Source organism: Macaca nemestrina, chromosome 14 (assembly GCF_043159975.1).
Source record: "Macaca nemestrina isolate mMacNem1 chromosome 14, mMacNem.hap1, whole genome shotgun sequence".
Lineage (NCBI taxonomy): Eukaryota > Metazoa > Chordata > Mammalia > Primates > Cercopithecidae > Macaca > Macaca nemestrina.
In genome coordinates this window covers 69,445,858-69,459,560 of record NC_092138.1, presented here as the reverse complement: position 1 = coordinate 69,459,560, position 13,703 = coordinate 69,445,858, and the positions used below count along the sequence as shown (strand labels likewise).

General features: G+C 50.1%; 1 long non-coding RNA gene across 1 annotated transcript; it reads left to right on the top strand.

Annotated features, from left to right (window-relative positions):
• The first annotated feature begins 10,021 nt into the window (after positions 1–10,021).
• Positions 10,022–13,682, top strand: LOC139358173 (uncharacterized). The gene is made up of 2 exons (XR_011612726.1): positions 10,022–10,386; positions 13,486–13,682. It is a non-coding gene; the product is annotated as an uncharacterized lncRNA (long non-coding RNA).
• The last annotated feature ends 21 nt before the right edge of the window (positions 13,683–13,703 follow it).

Sequence of the window (13,703 nt, the reverse complement as noted above, 5' to 3'; positions counted from 1 at the left end):
TGGTCTAGTGTCTAGAAATAGTCTCTGTGAGTAATTTCTACCCACAATCCCCACTTCCTCGACTCCTGCTCCCTCCCCTGCAGTCTGGTTTCCGACTCCCCAGTCCTTTAAAACTGTTCTTGTCAAGGTCACCATAACCTCCTGTGGCTGAGTCCAATAGACATACCTCAGTCCTTTTCTTCCTTGGCCTCTCAGGAACATTTCAACACAGGTGACCACCTTCTCTTCCTTGAGACACTCTCCTCTGTGGGGCCGAGAGGGAAAACAGCCTGCCTTCCTGGAGTCCCCAGGGTCACCACTAGGATTTGAGTGCCCGCCATGTTAGTGCCAAAGTCTGTATGTAGTACAACATGATTTGCGGCCACTTGCTTTCCTGTTGCGCTCACATTGCCACCACACTCTAGATTCACTGGGTGATTCATTTCTTCAGTCATTCAACAATGATTTGTCCAGAGCCAACTATTTCCCAGGCACTATGTGAGACAATGGGAATACGGTAAGGCCAGCATGACCTCTGCTCTCCTGGCATTTATAATCCATTGCAAGAGCCAGGCATCAAATGGGAGAGGGTGAGATCCATGTATAACTACAAATATGATGAGTTCTCGGAAGAAAAAGTGCCCAGGGTTCTGAAAGATGAGATGGGGGACAGACAAGGCATCAGGAAGGAGAGTGACAGGACACCAAGATCTGAAAGAGGGGAGGCAGTGGGCGGGAGCAGTGGGCGGGAAGGGCGGGAGTGCGGCAGTCACGGGGGATTGCCAGCACCTTGAAGGGGGAACCTGGGCGACTCAACATCATTACACACCAATAGCACCCTGCATTTCCGAGATGGAGGGTTTGGGGGACGCACATGAAGATGCTGGAGGAGTTAACCCCCACCTCGCCCTCCCACCCTCACCCCTTAGGGCTGCCTCTTGTCATCCTTGGACAATGCAAGCTCCAGAAGAAGTTGTAGTTTGGACTGCTGAAGGGTCTGAAAGGGGCCAGGGTGAATGAGAGGACACAGTAAGGTGGGGTGCAGGAAGAGGACAACCCAACGAGTCATCCAGTTATGCTTTAGAAAAAACAGTCCACTGATCTGTGGAGACTGGGGGCAAGGGGTGGGAGGAAGGGTAAATCATGGATGCCTCTTCTTTTGTTAAAAATTATTATTATTATTATTATTATTATTATTTTGAGATGGAGTCTTGCTCTGTTGCCCAGGCTAGAGTGCAGTGGCATGATCTTGGCTCACTGCAACCTTCGCCTCCTGAGTTCAAGCAATTCTCCTGCCTCAGCCTCCCAAGTAGCTGGGATTACAGATGAGCGCCACCACATCTGACTAATTTTTGTATTTTTAGTAGAGATGGGGTTTCGCCACGTTAGCCAGGCTGGTCTCAAACTTCCAACCTCAGGTGATCCACCCGCCTCGGCCTCCCATGTTTTGTTTTATTTATTTATTTTGTTAGCTTTTATTTTAGGGTCGGGGTATATGTGCAGTTTTGTTATAGAGGTAAATTGAGTGTCATGGGGGGTTGCTGTACAGATTATGTCGTCACTGAGACAATGAGCATAGTACCCAACTCACCCTCCTCCCATTCACTACCTTCAAGTAGGCTCCTGTGCCTGTTGTTCCCCTCCTTGGGTCATGTGTCCTTGATGTTTAGCTCCCACTTACAAGTGAGAGCATGTGATATTTGCTCTATTGTTCCTGCTTTAGTTTTCTTAGGATAGTGGAGGGCCAATTTTTTTGTGTTGACCTTGCTTGGTTCCAACAGGCGTAGAATTAGAAATATTTTTCCAAAAGGGAGAATACAAAATGATTTTCCTCAGCGTTGTTGTTGAGAGCGGGCTCTCCTGGCCTCTTCATTAAGCCCTTGAGGCCCTTCAAGATGACCTGCTCCCATGTCCTCCATGCACAGATGAGGACAGGACACCACAGCCAGCGAGGCTCAGGACCTCCCCAGGGCCATGCAGCTGCCAAGTGGCCCAGGCAGAATGCAAGTCTGCATGACTCCAAAGTCCACACCTGTCCACACATCACCTTAGATGCCACCTGGGCCAGCCTGCTCTGTTTTACAGATGAGGAAACTGAGCCTCAAAGAGAGGGAGCCCCTTTCCCCAGGAACAGACCTCCATCCCTGGAGGCGCAGCTCTGCTCCTTCTCCAAGCTGCCTCCTTGTGGGTGGCAGAAGAGAAAGTGTCCCCTAAATAAATGCCATGAGCATGCAGCTGTGAACAAAACAATGTCCCCAGGTTGGGAGGCCAATGTCCCAAGGCCACGTGAGGAAAGAGGTTGTTGCCTTCCTGAGGAGGGGGCAGCTGCTGTGGAGCTGGAGCATTGCTCAGCCTCCAGCCTCTCCCAGGAACATAAAACTCAGGAACGAAGGAACGTTGGGCAGGAGCCCATGGGAATGAGGCCCACACTCCCTTCTCCAGGGGCTGCCTTGGCAGCTGATTACGCTCCCAACAAAATCCTTGCTGAACATCTGTATTGTGCAGGGAACTGGTGCCTGGACTCCGCTGCCACGAGGGGCTCGGCACAAGCCCCCAGTTCTGGGGCTGTCACCTCTGACCCCACAGAGACCCTGACTCTCAGGGGCCACATTCTGACCCTGAAAATCTGGAGTGAGTTAGGGAGAATTTAGACAGATGTTGCTCCATCTAGTTTCCTGTGGAAATTAAGTGAAACCAGAAGGCATCTCATTCAGGGGAAAAGATGAGAGATATGAGGAAAACAGAGGAAATAAGTACATGAGGTGTGTGTTTGCAAAGCAATTGTTTCTTCCTTGCTCAGCACTCCTCAGAAGGGAGGTGACTTCTGGCAGGGCACTTTGCAGCAAAGCAAGTCCCTGATCAGCCGTCTGCCACCCCTCGCTCCCACCACAAAGAGCCCACAGCTCTTCACACTCAATGCTCCTGCACACTTCTAGTACTTTGCACAAGCTATTTCCTCCGCTTGGAATGCTGTTCCCTCCCTTCTCTTTCTGGAGAACCTCTACTCAGCCCACATGGATCAACTCAAGCCATAATCCCCCGACTCCCTCCCTCCCACCTTCCCAAGCAAAAGAGGTGGCTGCTTCTCCGAGTCCACCCATTACCCTGAAAACCCCTCCATGGTGATCTTGTCACGTGGACTTGAGGGCATGTCTACATGCCCGCTGTCTCCCTTGCTAGTCTACAGCAGACACTGTGTCTTAATCATCTCTGTATCCACAGTGCCTGGCAGAAGGCCTGATACAGAAAATGAACCCAATAAATGTTCAAGGATCAGATGGAAGGAGAGGGGAGAAATGGCAGGAGGGAAGGAAAGAAGCAGAAGTAAAGAAAAAAAATATTGGCTTCTTTAGAGTATTTGCAAGTCCCTCTCTTCTTCCCTATTGATTTGAGCCTATACTGCCTCTTCTAAATAAAATGCCTGAAAAAACTCATTGATTAGGCTGTGACAAGGCTGAGCTGTGCAACACAAATAACACGGCTTATGCAGAATAGGAGTTCATCTCTCACTCACATGAAAGTCCGTCTGGCCGGGCGCGGTGGCTCACGCCTGTAATCCCAGCACTTTGGGAGTGCAAGGCAGGCAGATCACGAGGTCATGAGTTTGAGACCAGACTGACCAACATGGTGAAACTTCGTCTCTACCAAAAATACAAAAATTAGCCGAGCGTGGTGGTGGGCGCCTGTAATCCCAGCTACTCTGGAGGCTGAGGCAGGAGAATCTCTTGAACCCGGGAGGCGGAGGTTCCAGTGAGCCGAGATTGCACCACTGCACTCCAGCCTGGGTGACAGAGTGAGACTCCATCTCAAAAAAAAAAAAAAAAAAAAAAAAAAAAAAAAAAAAAAGTCTTTCTGAGGAGGCTGAGGCAGCGTTTTGAAGTCATCAGGGCCCAGGCTGCTTCTGTCTTATTGCTCTGCCATCCTAAGGGGCTGTACTCATCCAGGTGTCCCAGATAGCGCCCCACACATCTTCCTCCATCCACAGAGCCAGTAATGAAAGAGGACACACTCTTCTCTTCAAAGGCACAACTGGAAATTGAGTACAATAGTCCCTCTTATCTGTGGGGGATGCGTTCCAAGACCCCCAGTGAATGCCTGAAGCTGCAGATGGTACCAAACCTTATATACACTGTGTTTTTTCCTATACATACATACCTTATGATAAAGTTTAATTTATAAATTAGGCTCCGTGAAAGGCCAGCAATATAACTAATAAAATAGAACAATTATAATAATACACAGTAATAAAAAATATGTGAATGTGACTTCTCTCTCTCTTTCTCTCTCTCCAAATCACTTGCCGTTCTGGACCTTGGGTAACAGAAACTGTGGGAAGCGTGGATAAGCAGGCACTATTGCACACTGCTTGCCCTCTCCTTCCATCCAGCGCAAGACAGGCTGGGAATTATGGTCTCATGCTGAGCATCTGCACACCAAGGTGAGAGTTTTATTTCCATGTAAAAGGGAGGAAATGCACTTTAGAAACAACCAGAAATCTTTTCCAAAACAACAACACACAGAAACAGAACACCCTTCCAAGCCCCAACAGTGACCTTATACATTTCACCATCCCAACAAATCTGTGAGGAAACTGAGGTTCGGGGTGGGAATGCCTTTGGCTGAGGGTACTATGAGCAGTAAAGGAACGTGACAGAAAACCAAATATCTGGTGTAAACTGGGATTTCTGTCTAAAACCTCACCAATACTAGAAAGAGGAAAGGGAAGATGTGACTGCACAGCTGCTTATAGGGAGACGATCTGGGAGTCTGAGTTGACCCCTAGCTCAGTGGATCTGCTGTGTTATGTTTATCTCCAGAGCTACATTAATGGGGGCCAACACCCAGAACAAACGGGGTGAGCGATCTGCTCTCCTAGGGCTGGCCAGACTGCACCTGGAATTCTGTGTTTTTGGGGCCAGCCCTCAATGAGAACACTGAGAAACAGGAATGGGTCTGGGGCCAAGACAGGCTGGGAAAGGTCTGGATGCCCGCCCTGTGAGGAAGGAGCCACAGCTGAACACCATGGAGAGGGGTGAACTCCAGGGGATGTAGATCCTTATCTTCTCTCCTGTGTCACAGAGAGGACACGGTGACCTCATTCCAGGTGGCTCTGAGGAGCAGAACAATGACCCATGGAAAGAAGCCACTGGGAGGCAGAGTTGGCTCCAATAAAAAGAGGTAACCAGGGTGGTGCACCGAAGCCCCGGGTAGGCACAGTAGAAAGTGAGAACTCATCCCCCAGGGTGTGCACCAAGGGTGGAGATGCTGTAGCGCCTTCTAAGGCAGAATCGTGCACCTGGAGGCTCCCGCAGCTGAGAATGATCAGCTGTGTCTATGTGCATGTGCACACAGGTGTGCTCTCCTAGGGACAGGGGTCATGGCTCCCTTGAGGTTCTCCAAGGAGTTTGTGACCCAAACAAGGGTCAATGGACTGGCCCACTGGGTCCTTCCAGGGCCCCTGCCTGCTTTAAAATCCCATGACCAGGCCAGGCGCCATGGCTCACGCTTGTAACCCTAGCACTTTAGGAGGCAGAGGTGAATGGATCACTTGAGGCCAGGAGTTTGAGACTAGCCTGGCCGCCAACAACAACAACAAAATTAGCCAGGTGGGGTGGCGTGCACCTGTAATCCCAGCTACTTGGGAGGCTGAGGGAGGAGAATCACTTGCACCAGGGAGGCAGAGGTTGCAGTGAGCCAAGATCGCAACAGTGCACTCCAGCCTAGGTGACAGAGTAAGACTCTGTCTCAAGAAAAAAAAAAATCCCATGACCGCCAGTGTAGATGCACAAATGTCCTGATGATGAGGAATAGGTAAAGAGAGCTCAGAGTGGCAGAAGGAACCTGGGGGCTCACTGAGACTGAAAATGGCTCTGTGAGCTCCACTCTCCAGAGCAGAGTGTGCCCCAAATCCAACCACAGGAACCACCCATTTGGCAAGCTTGGAGCCCCTCATGCTCCTCCCCTTGCTGAGGCTGGAGTACCTCCAGAACCCCAACTGCAAAGGGTCCAGGGGTTCCACATTCATCACACACCAGCCTTGGTGCCTGGCATGGGTGCGGCCTTTCTCCAGGACACCCCACCAGCCAGCAGGTGTCTTTTTGTTTTTCACCACTTCCTTCTGTCTTCTACAATTAGAGACCCTCTAATGGCCAGGCACCGTGGCTCACACCTGTAATCGCAGCATTTTGGGAGGCCAAGGCAGGTGGATCACCTGAGGTAAGGAGTTCAAGACCAGTCTGACCAACATGTTGAAACCCCATCTCTACTGAAAATACAAAAATTAGCCAGGCGTGGTGGGGCATGCCTGTCATCCCAGCTGCTTGGGAGGCTGAGGCAAGAGAATCGCTTGAACTCAGGAGGCAGAGTTTTCAGTGAGCCAAGATTGCACCATTGCACTCCAGCCTGGGCAACAGAGTGAGACTGCATCTCGAAAAAGAAATAAAAGGAAAAGAGACCCTCTAGTTTATTTGATGGCAATGTAGAGTGACTTGTGAACCGCTGTTCCCAAGCAGCAAGGCAAGGAGGTAGAGAAGGAGGGGTGAAAATGGACTACAAACACCGGAGTCCTGGCCCCATCCCTGAGTGACCTGCAGCACACTTTCTTTCCTCACTGGGTCTCAGGTTCCACGCCTGTGAGCATGAGGAGCAGACTCTGTGGGGACGCCGTGCCATGATGTATGTGTGTGCCTAGCCCAGTGCCTGGCACACAGAGGGACCTCAACAGCGTTTGTGGCTCACTTTGTACCTCTCAGGGCTGTTTGGGGATTAAGTGAAAAAAATACGCAGAGCACCTGGCTCCAAGCCTGGCACATAGTGAGCGCTTGATGACTTCCACTTTGTGCCCCTCCTGTGCACGCCCATGCCATGGGCTGAATCACGTCCCTCCCTGAATTCATATATTGATGTTCTAACCCCTAGTACCTCAGAATGTGGCTATATTTGGAGACATGGTCTTTAAAGAGGTCATTAAGTTTGAGTGAGCTCACTGGGGGGCCCTGACCCAATCTGACAGGTGGTGTCCTCATAAGAAGAGATTAGGACACAGAGAAGCATAGAGTGAATGCCATGTGAACACAGAGACTGAAGGCGGCCACCTACAAGCCACGGAGAGAGGCCTTGGAGGAAGCCATCCCAGGGCACACCTTGATCTGGGAATTCTCACCTCCAGAATTGCAAGAAAATCAGTTTCTGTTGTTTAAGCCACCCAGCCTGGAGTACTTGTCATGGCAGCCGGAGCAAATGTGGACACGCTGCACTTCTCAGCTCTGTGCCTTTATCCAGCCCGCAATGCGGCCCTGCCCAGTCCTGAGGCCCAGTCCTCACCCATCTGGCTTAACACCCCCGTCTGGCACCATGCTACTCAAAGTGTGGCCGTGGACCAGTAGCCCTGGCATTCCCTTCGAGCATGTTAGAAATGCAGACTGTCAGGCCCCACTCAGACCTACTGAAGCAGAATCTGCATTTTAACAAGCTCCTGGTGATTCTCAGGCTCATTAAGGTCTGCGAAGTTCTGATGAAGGCTCATTAAGGCTCCCTCCAGGGCGTGCCTTGGGCCTCAGGACTGGAGTGCTCCCTGAGTCGTGGGTGCTGGTCACAGCTGTAGCTCCTTCCACCCCTCAAAGGACAGGAGCTGGAGGAGGAGAAAGGAGGTGGCAACATGGGGCAGCTTTGGGTGACCTTCTCAGGGGAAATAACCACTTGTGAGCCCAGAGAAGCTCCCCTGGAGGACCACCTGCTTCTGCTGTCAGTGGGAAGTCACCTCCAAGCTCCTCTGGTCCTTTAGTCCATCATTTTCTTGACACGGGTGGGGAAACTGAGACCAAGATTGGCTACATAACTTTTGGGGGTTGTGCAAAATGAAAACTGGAGGCACCTGCTTCAAACACTTTGAAGAATTTCAAGATGGTAACAGTAAAGCATTACACCAAGCATGGGGCCCATCTAGGCATGGGGCCTTGGGCTCGGGTGGCACACCTGTGAGGCCAGCCTGAGGCAGAGATGGCTCCCCAGTGAGCCAGAGCTCACCCAGCCTAACCTGAGGCCTCCTGAATCCCGTCGCTCCTCTTTCTATCAGGGAACCCCCTTACCCTTGCCCTCAGAGCTTGTCAGCCTCCGGGGATCTAGCTGCAGCCAGGCAGGGAGGCGCTGGGACGAGGAGGGAGTCCAGGGCTTGGCAGCCTCCTTCCACCCCAAGCGTAGGGGGCCTGACCTCCTGGCTGCTTCCCAGACGCACAGATTCCTCTGGCTCTGTGGGCCCAGCTCATCTGAGTAGTTCTGTGCCACTCCCAGCTGATGGCACAGGGGTGGGAGATGGCACCAAGAAGGAGGAAGGGGCCCCAGACACAAGATCTGCTGACCTCACAATTTCACACTCACTCTGCCTGGGCCACTAGCAATTGATGACACTTGCTATTGCCTGATTGGCACACATCTTCTCTTTCCTGCTTCACTGAGCCACTTCTCCCCATGCCTTGTTCAGGTAGTGCTATGTCCACCCCTGCTCCAAAGGTGGGCATGGAACTTAGGTCCCTCTAGTGCCCTTCTCCACAGTGGTACATCCAGAGATGGACCCTTGATCCAAGAGAATCTAGCAAAACTCAATCCCTGAACTTTCACTGAAAATATTGAGATTGCTAGCTGTAAGAATGATGGAAGCCTGGAGCTTCCTGGAGTCCCTTCATGGAGTAAGGAAGGCTTGCCTCAGAATGAAGCCAGCAGAAGGAAGCAGAGAGAGAGAGAGAGAGAAAAAAAAAAAGCCCTAGGATAGATATTGTTGGGATCCTGGATCCAGCTGTGCCTGAAGTCCTTGACTTCTTAGTTCTGTGTGCCAATAAATTCCATTTTTGCTTAATACAGTTGGAGTTGAGTTTTTGTCAGTAGCCATCAAAAGAATGCAGCTTGGGAGGCCAGGCTTGATGGCTCACGCCTGTAATCCCAGCACTTTGGGAGGCCGAGGCAGGTGGATCACCTGAGGTCAGAGTTTGAAACCAGCCTGACCAACATGTTGAAACCCTGTCTCTACTAAAATACAAAAAATTAACTGGGCGTGGTGGTGGGCACATATAATTTCAGCTACTAGGGACGTTGAGGCAGGAGAATTGCTTGAACCCAGGAGGTGGAGGTTGCAGTGAGTCGAGATCACGCCATTGCACTCCAGCCTGGGCAACAAGGTGAAACTCCGTCTCAAACAAACAAACAAAAGGCAGCTTGGAATGTGTGCTCAGAGGTATCCAAGCTTGTCCACTCACACTTGTAATCCATACAGACCATGGATTCCCTAGATCTGGGAAACCTCACAACACAGTGGGAGTGGTGAACGGTAGAAAAGTTGAGATCATGAGTCACTGATGGGCATCCTGGCCTCCTTCGAAGAGCACTCCCGGGTCTAGAAGGCCTTTTTCTTTGATCCATACAACAGCCCTACAAGGCAGACAGGTCAGGGAATATAACTGATAGGCCAAAAGGGAAACTGAGGCTCAAATAAGGGAAATGGCTTGCTCAAAGTCATACTGGTAGTAAGCGGCAGCGCTGGGTGGAATTAACACTCATGAGCACCTGATTCTGTCTAGATAGCTCGCCTCTGTGCCACCAGAGCAGCCTGTACTCAGCTCAGGATGTGTCTACAGAGTAAAGAAAAGTCCTACACTGAGTTCACTTTGTTTTTGTTTTTTGTTTGTTTTGTTCTGAGACAGAGTCTCACTCTGTCATCCAGGCTGGAGTGCAGTGGCGTGACCTTGGCTCACTGCAGCCTCCACCTCCCTAGGAGTTCAAGTGATTCTCCTGCCTACGCCTCCCTAGGAGCTGGGATTACAGGCACCTACCACCACACCTGGCTAATTTTTGCATTTTTAGTAGAGACAGAGTTTCACCATGTTGGCCAGGCTGGTCTTGAACTCTGTGAGTTCAAGTGATCCACCCGCCTTGGCCTCCAAAAGTGCTGGGATTACAGGTATGAGCCACCATGTCCAGTCAGAGTTCAGTTTGACTGTGACCTCACAATATGGTTTGGTGGTTCTTTCCCCTTTCCCATTCGTTACAACTTCCCTCCGAGCCACAGGGCCCTCCCTCCCAGCAGCAAAAGCAGTCAGAGTACAATGTTCCCTAGTCTGATCTGCTCTTACCTTCCTTCATTCATTCAATCATTCACTCAGCTGACCAGCAGACACTGGATGACCACCCCAGGGTCAGGCCTTGTGGCAAATGCTAGAGTAATGATCAGACACATCACACCCGCTTTCTAGAAGGCCTCCCTCACAAACCAGATCAACTGCTATGATAAAAGTAAGACAAGGAACAGTGTCGCAGAAGGCAGGAACAAACAACGACAGCAGAGTGGTCAGAGAAGGCTACACAGAGTTGATTGCACTGGACATCAGAGATTGAGGAAGAATGTTCTTGGAAGAAAAGGTAGGAAGATCATATCTTCCAGTGGAGGTGTGAGACAGTCTCGGCCATTCAGGGACGTGCAGGTGGAACAGGCATCTTCTTCCAGGGGGTGACAGGTGGCAGGAGGTGAGACCACAGTCTCAGTCAGAGGCCAGGTCAAGGAGGACCTACCAGTGGAGCTCGGGAGGTGATGGGGCACTGTGCCATGGTTAGGTTTGCTCTTAGAAAGGCCACGCTGCTGGGTGGGGAGAAGGAGAGATTGAAACCGCAAGTTTGAAGAGGAGGCCACCTGATGGTCACTGGCCATGGCTCAGGCAAAAGAGGACACAGGCCTGAACAGAGGCAATAGCAGTGGGGATGGTAGGGAGGGGACTGGCTAAAGGATTGAGAGCTTTTTGGTATCCCTTAGATGTGGGGAGTGAGTCGACAGGTGGGTCCCAGGTTTCTGGCTTAACTGGCTGAATCAGGGGTGTAGCCCTACAGTGAGATGGGTGTAACAGAACACTTTTGGTTGAAAATGTCTGAAAACCTAGTCAAACTGACCTTTAAAAAAAGGGAAGAGGAGTGCAGTGTTCATATAACTGAACAGTATGAGGGTCACATAATCAGCATATCCTCCCCCCATCTCCCGGCTCATGTACTTTGTGCTGACTCCATTCTTGACAGCTCTTCCCATATCTTTTCAACATGGCTGCCAGCACCTCTCTGAACTACATCCTTCCGGGTTTAAATCCAACAAAAACACACAAGAGCTTGTGTCCAAGCGTTCCCATGAATAGTCTGAGATTTGCCCTGATTGGACCAGCTTTGGTCACATGCTCACCTCCAGCCAATCGCTATGGCTGTGCTAATTGACTTAGACCTAATCCATGAGCTCCACCCCTTAAGCTTTGGTGGAGCCATAGAAACTGTAAGGACTAAGAGGCGAAGGAGTGGACCCCAAAGAAATACTCAGGCTCTTGCTAGGACAAAGGGAAAGAAATAGATGCCAGTGAGATAGACCAGATTTTTTTAGCTTTGTGGGCAGCATGAGAGAAAGAATAGTAGGTTAGGGGAGGACAAGATGATGAGTCCAGATTAGAAGGTGTTGTGTTTGCAGGCTGTATGGTGCAAGCAGAGGACATGGTCAGCAGGTAGTCAGTTAGGGAGAGACCCATGCTGGAGAGGGATCTGGAATTGCCAGTGTGTAGGTGGTGAGTGAGAAGCTGAAGAAGGCAATAATGATGCAGACTTTGGAAGCCATTCTGGACTCCCTGCTTCAGGAACTGCAAGTCTGATCTAGTGAAAGTCTCTTGCTTTCTTTGCTCTTTAGGATTAGGCAGTGCAACAGCCCTTGTGATCCTGAAGTGAGCAATGCCCCAGCCTCCTCCTTTCAACACCAGCTCTCACTTCTTGTCTTAGATTGCTTTGCACCTTCCTCTCCCTTAGTTGATGTCAGGACTTGAATATATTTGATAGTGATTTGGACCACTGACGCTACAAATGAAAGAGATCGATGCTGGGCCCTGGGACCAGGACATGTGACACAGCCAGAGTCCCTCATGGCTCATGGGCATGTGCTGGGACTGACATATGCCCATCAGGATGTGTCTCGGGAGAGGCTAGCATCTCCCGAGAAGACGGAAGGACAAGCAACTCCAAATGGGGATGACATTGATGACTTTTCCACCTCTCCTGGTAACTTTCTCCCCATGCCCATCATGTCGTTGCACCTCTGACAGTACTGGGAGAGGTGCCAAAATGAGGGACAGTACTTGGGAGGACACCAAAATGGGGGAAAGTTTGTGAAATGTTGCAATGGGAGAAAGGAACTCAGTGGCCCATGTAAGTCTTGAATATGTTTGAGATGTGGCATTACCTGTCTTTATATCTTCACAAGGATAATAAGCATCTCCAGTGTTACTGTAAGCCAGTGTGATCCCTATCTTCATTATTTTTTGCCTGGAAACTCCTGGCCCATGACTATTGTAAAAAGTCCTGGCAAAGTGTGCCTAGCCGACATCCACTCTCCTCTTCTTCCTTACTATCAAAACCTTGCATTTGTTTAGGATGGCAATGTGCCAACTAGAAAAGCCACACTTGACTGGGCACAGTGGCTCATGCCTGTAATCCCAGCACTTTAGGAGGCCAAGGTGGGCGAATCACGAGGTCAGGAGTTGAGACCAGCCTGGCCAAAGAGACTAGGCTGGCCAACGTGGTGAAACCCCATCTCTACTAAAAAATACAAAAATTAGCCTGGCAAGGTGGCGGGCACCTGTAATCCCAGCTACTCAGGAGGCTGAGGCAGGAGAATTGCTTGAACCTGGGAGGAGGAAGTTGCAGTGAGCTTAGATCCCACCACTGCACTCCAGCCTGGCCGACAGAGCGAGACTCTGACTCGAGAGAAAGAAAAGAAAGAGAGAAAGAGAGAAAGAGAAAAAGAGAGAAAGAGAGAAAGGGAGAAAGGGAGAAAGGGAGAAAGGGAGAAAGAGAGAAAGGGAGAAAGGGAGAAAGGAAAAAAGCCACATTTAATCTCCTTTGCAGCTAAGAGGCAACATACATGGAAAAAAAAAGAAAGAAAGAAAGAAAGAAAGAAAGGAAAAAAGCCACATTTAACCTCCTTTGCAGCTAAGAGGCAACATACATGGCTGGACAGTGAGATTGTGTTAATGTGGATTATTCCTCAGCAAATATGCATTCTTCTCCTCTCTCATTGTGAATAGAGTGTAATTACTTACCCACTGATGTTGAGCTTAGTAACCTGACTTCCTTTGGAATGTTAGTGGAAGGAATAAGCAGAAACCTTTTATTTGCTTGCATAGTTTGGTTTCCTTCTTTTCATGATTCGTCATGAGAAGAACCCACCCAGGTAATCACTGCTTGCTCAGATCCCAGCAAGTTCTGGATCCCAGAACTAGTGCTGTTAGAGCCACGACCAGCCGATCCAAGTCTGGAGCACTGCTCAGATGAGCCCAGTCTGAATTTGGGAGTGGTTGTTACAGAGCATTACCCTGGTAATAACTGACTGATGCAGAGATATATGTAGACATCACTGGTGGAGCCCCCAGGAAAGCTCTTTAACAGAAGACAGACTCAGCTGGCAGGTCTTTTGCCCTTTCCCCTTCTCCTCCTTGAATGCAGACAGGTTCAATGCTTGGAGGGGTGAGAGGAGGCAGCCATCTTATAACCACAGGTGACAGGAAGACACTAAACACGGCCGTGCGGAAAGACAGAAGGCGCCTCCATCCCTCAGCACCACAGAGACATCGTATCAGCCTAGAAATGCCTAAATCTGAACTTCCTCTTACCTAAGAAAAATAAAACCTCAATTTGATTCAGTCACTGTTTTACAGGTTTCT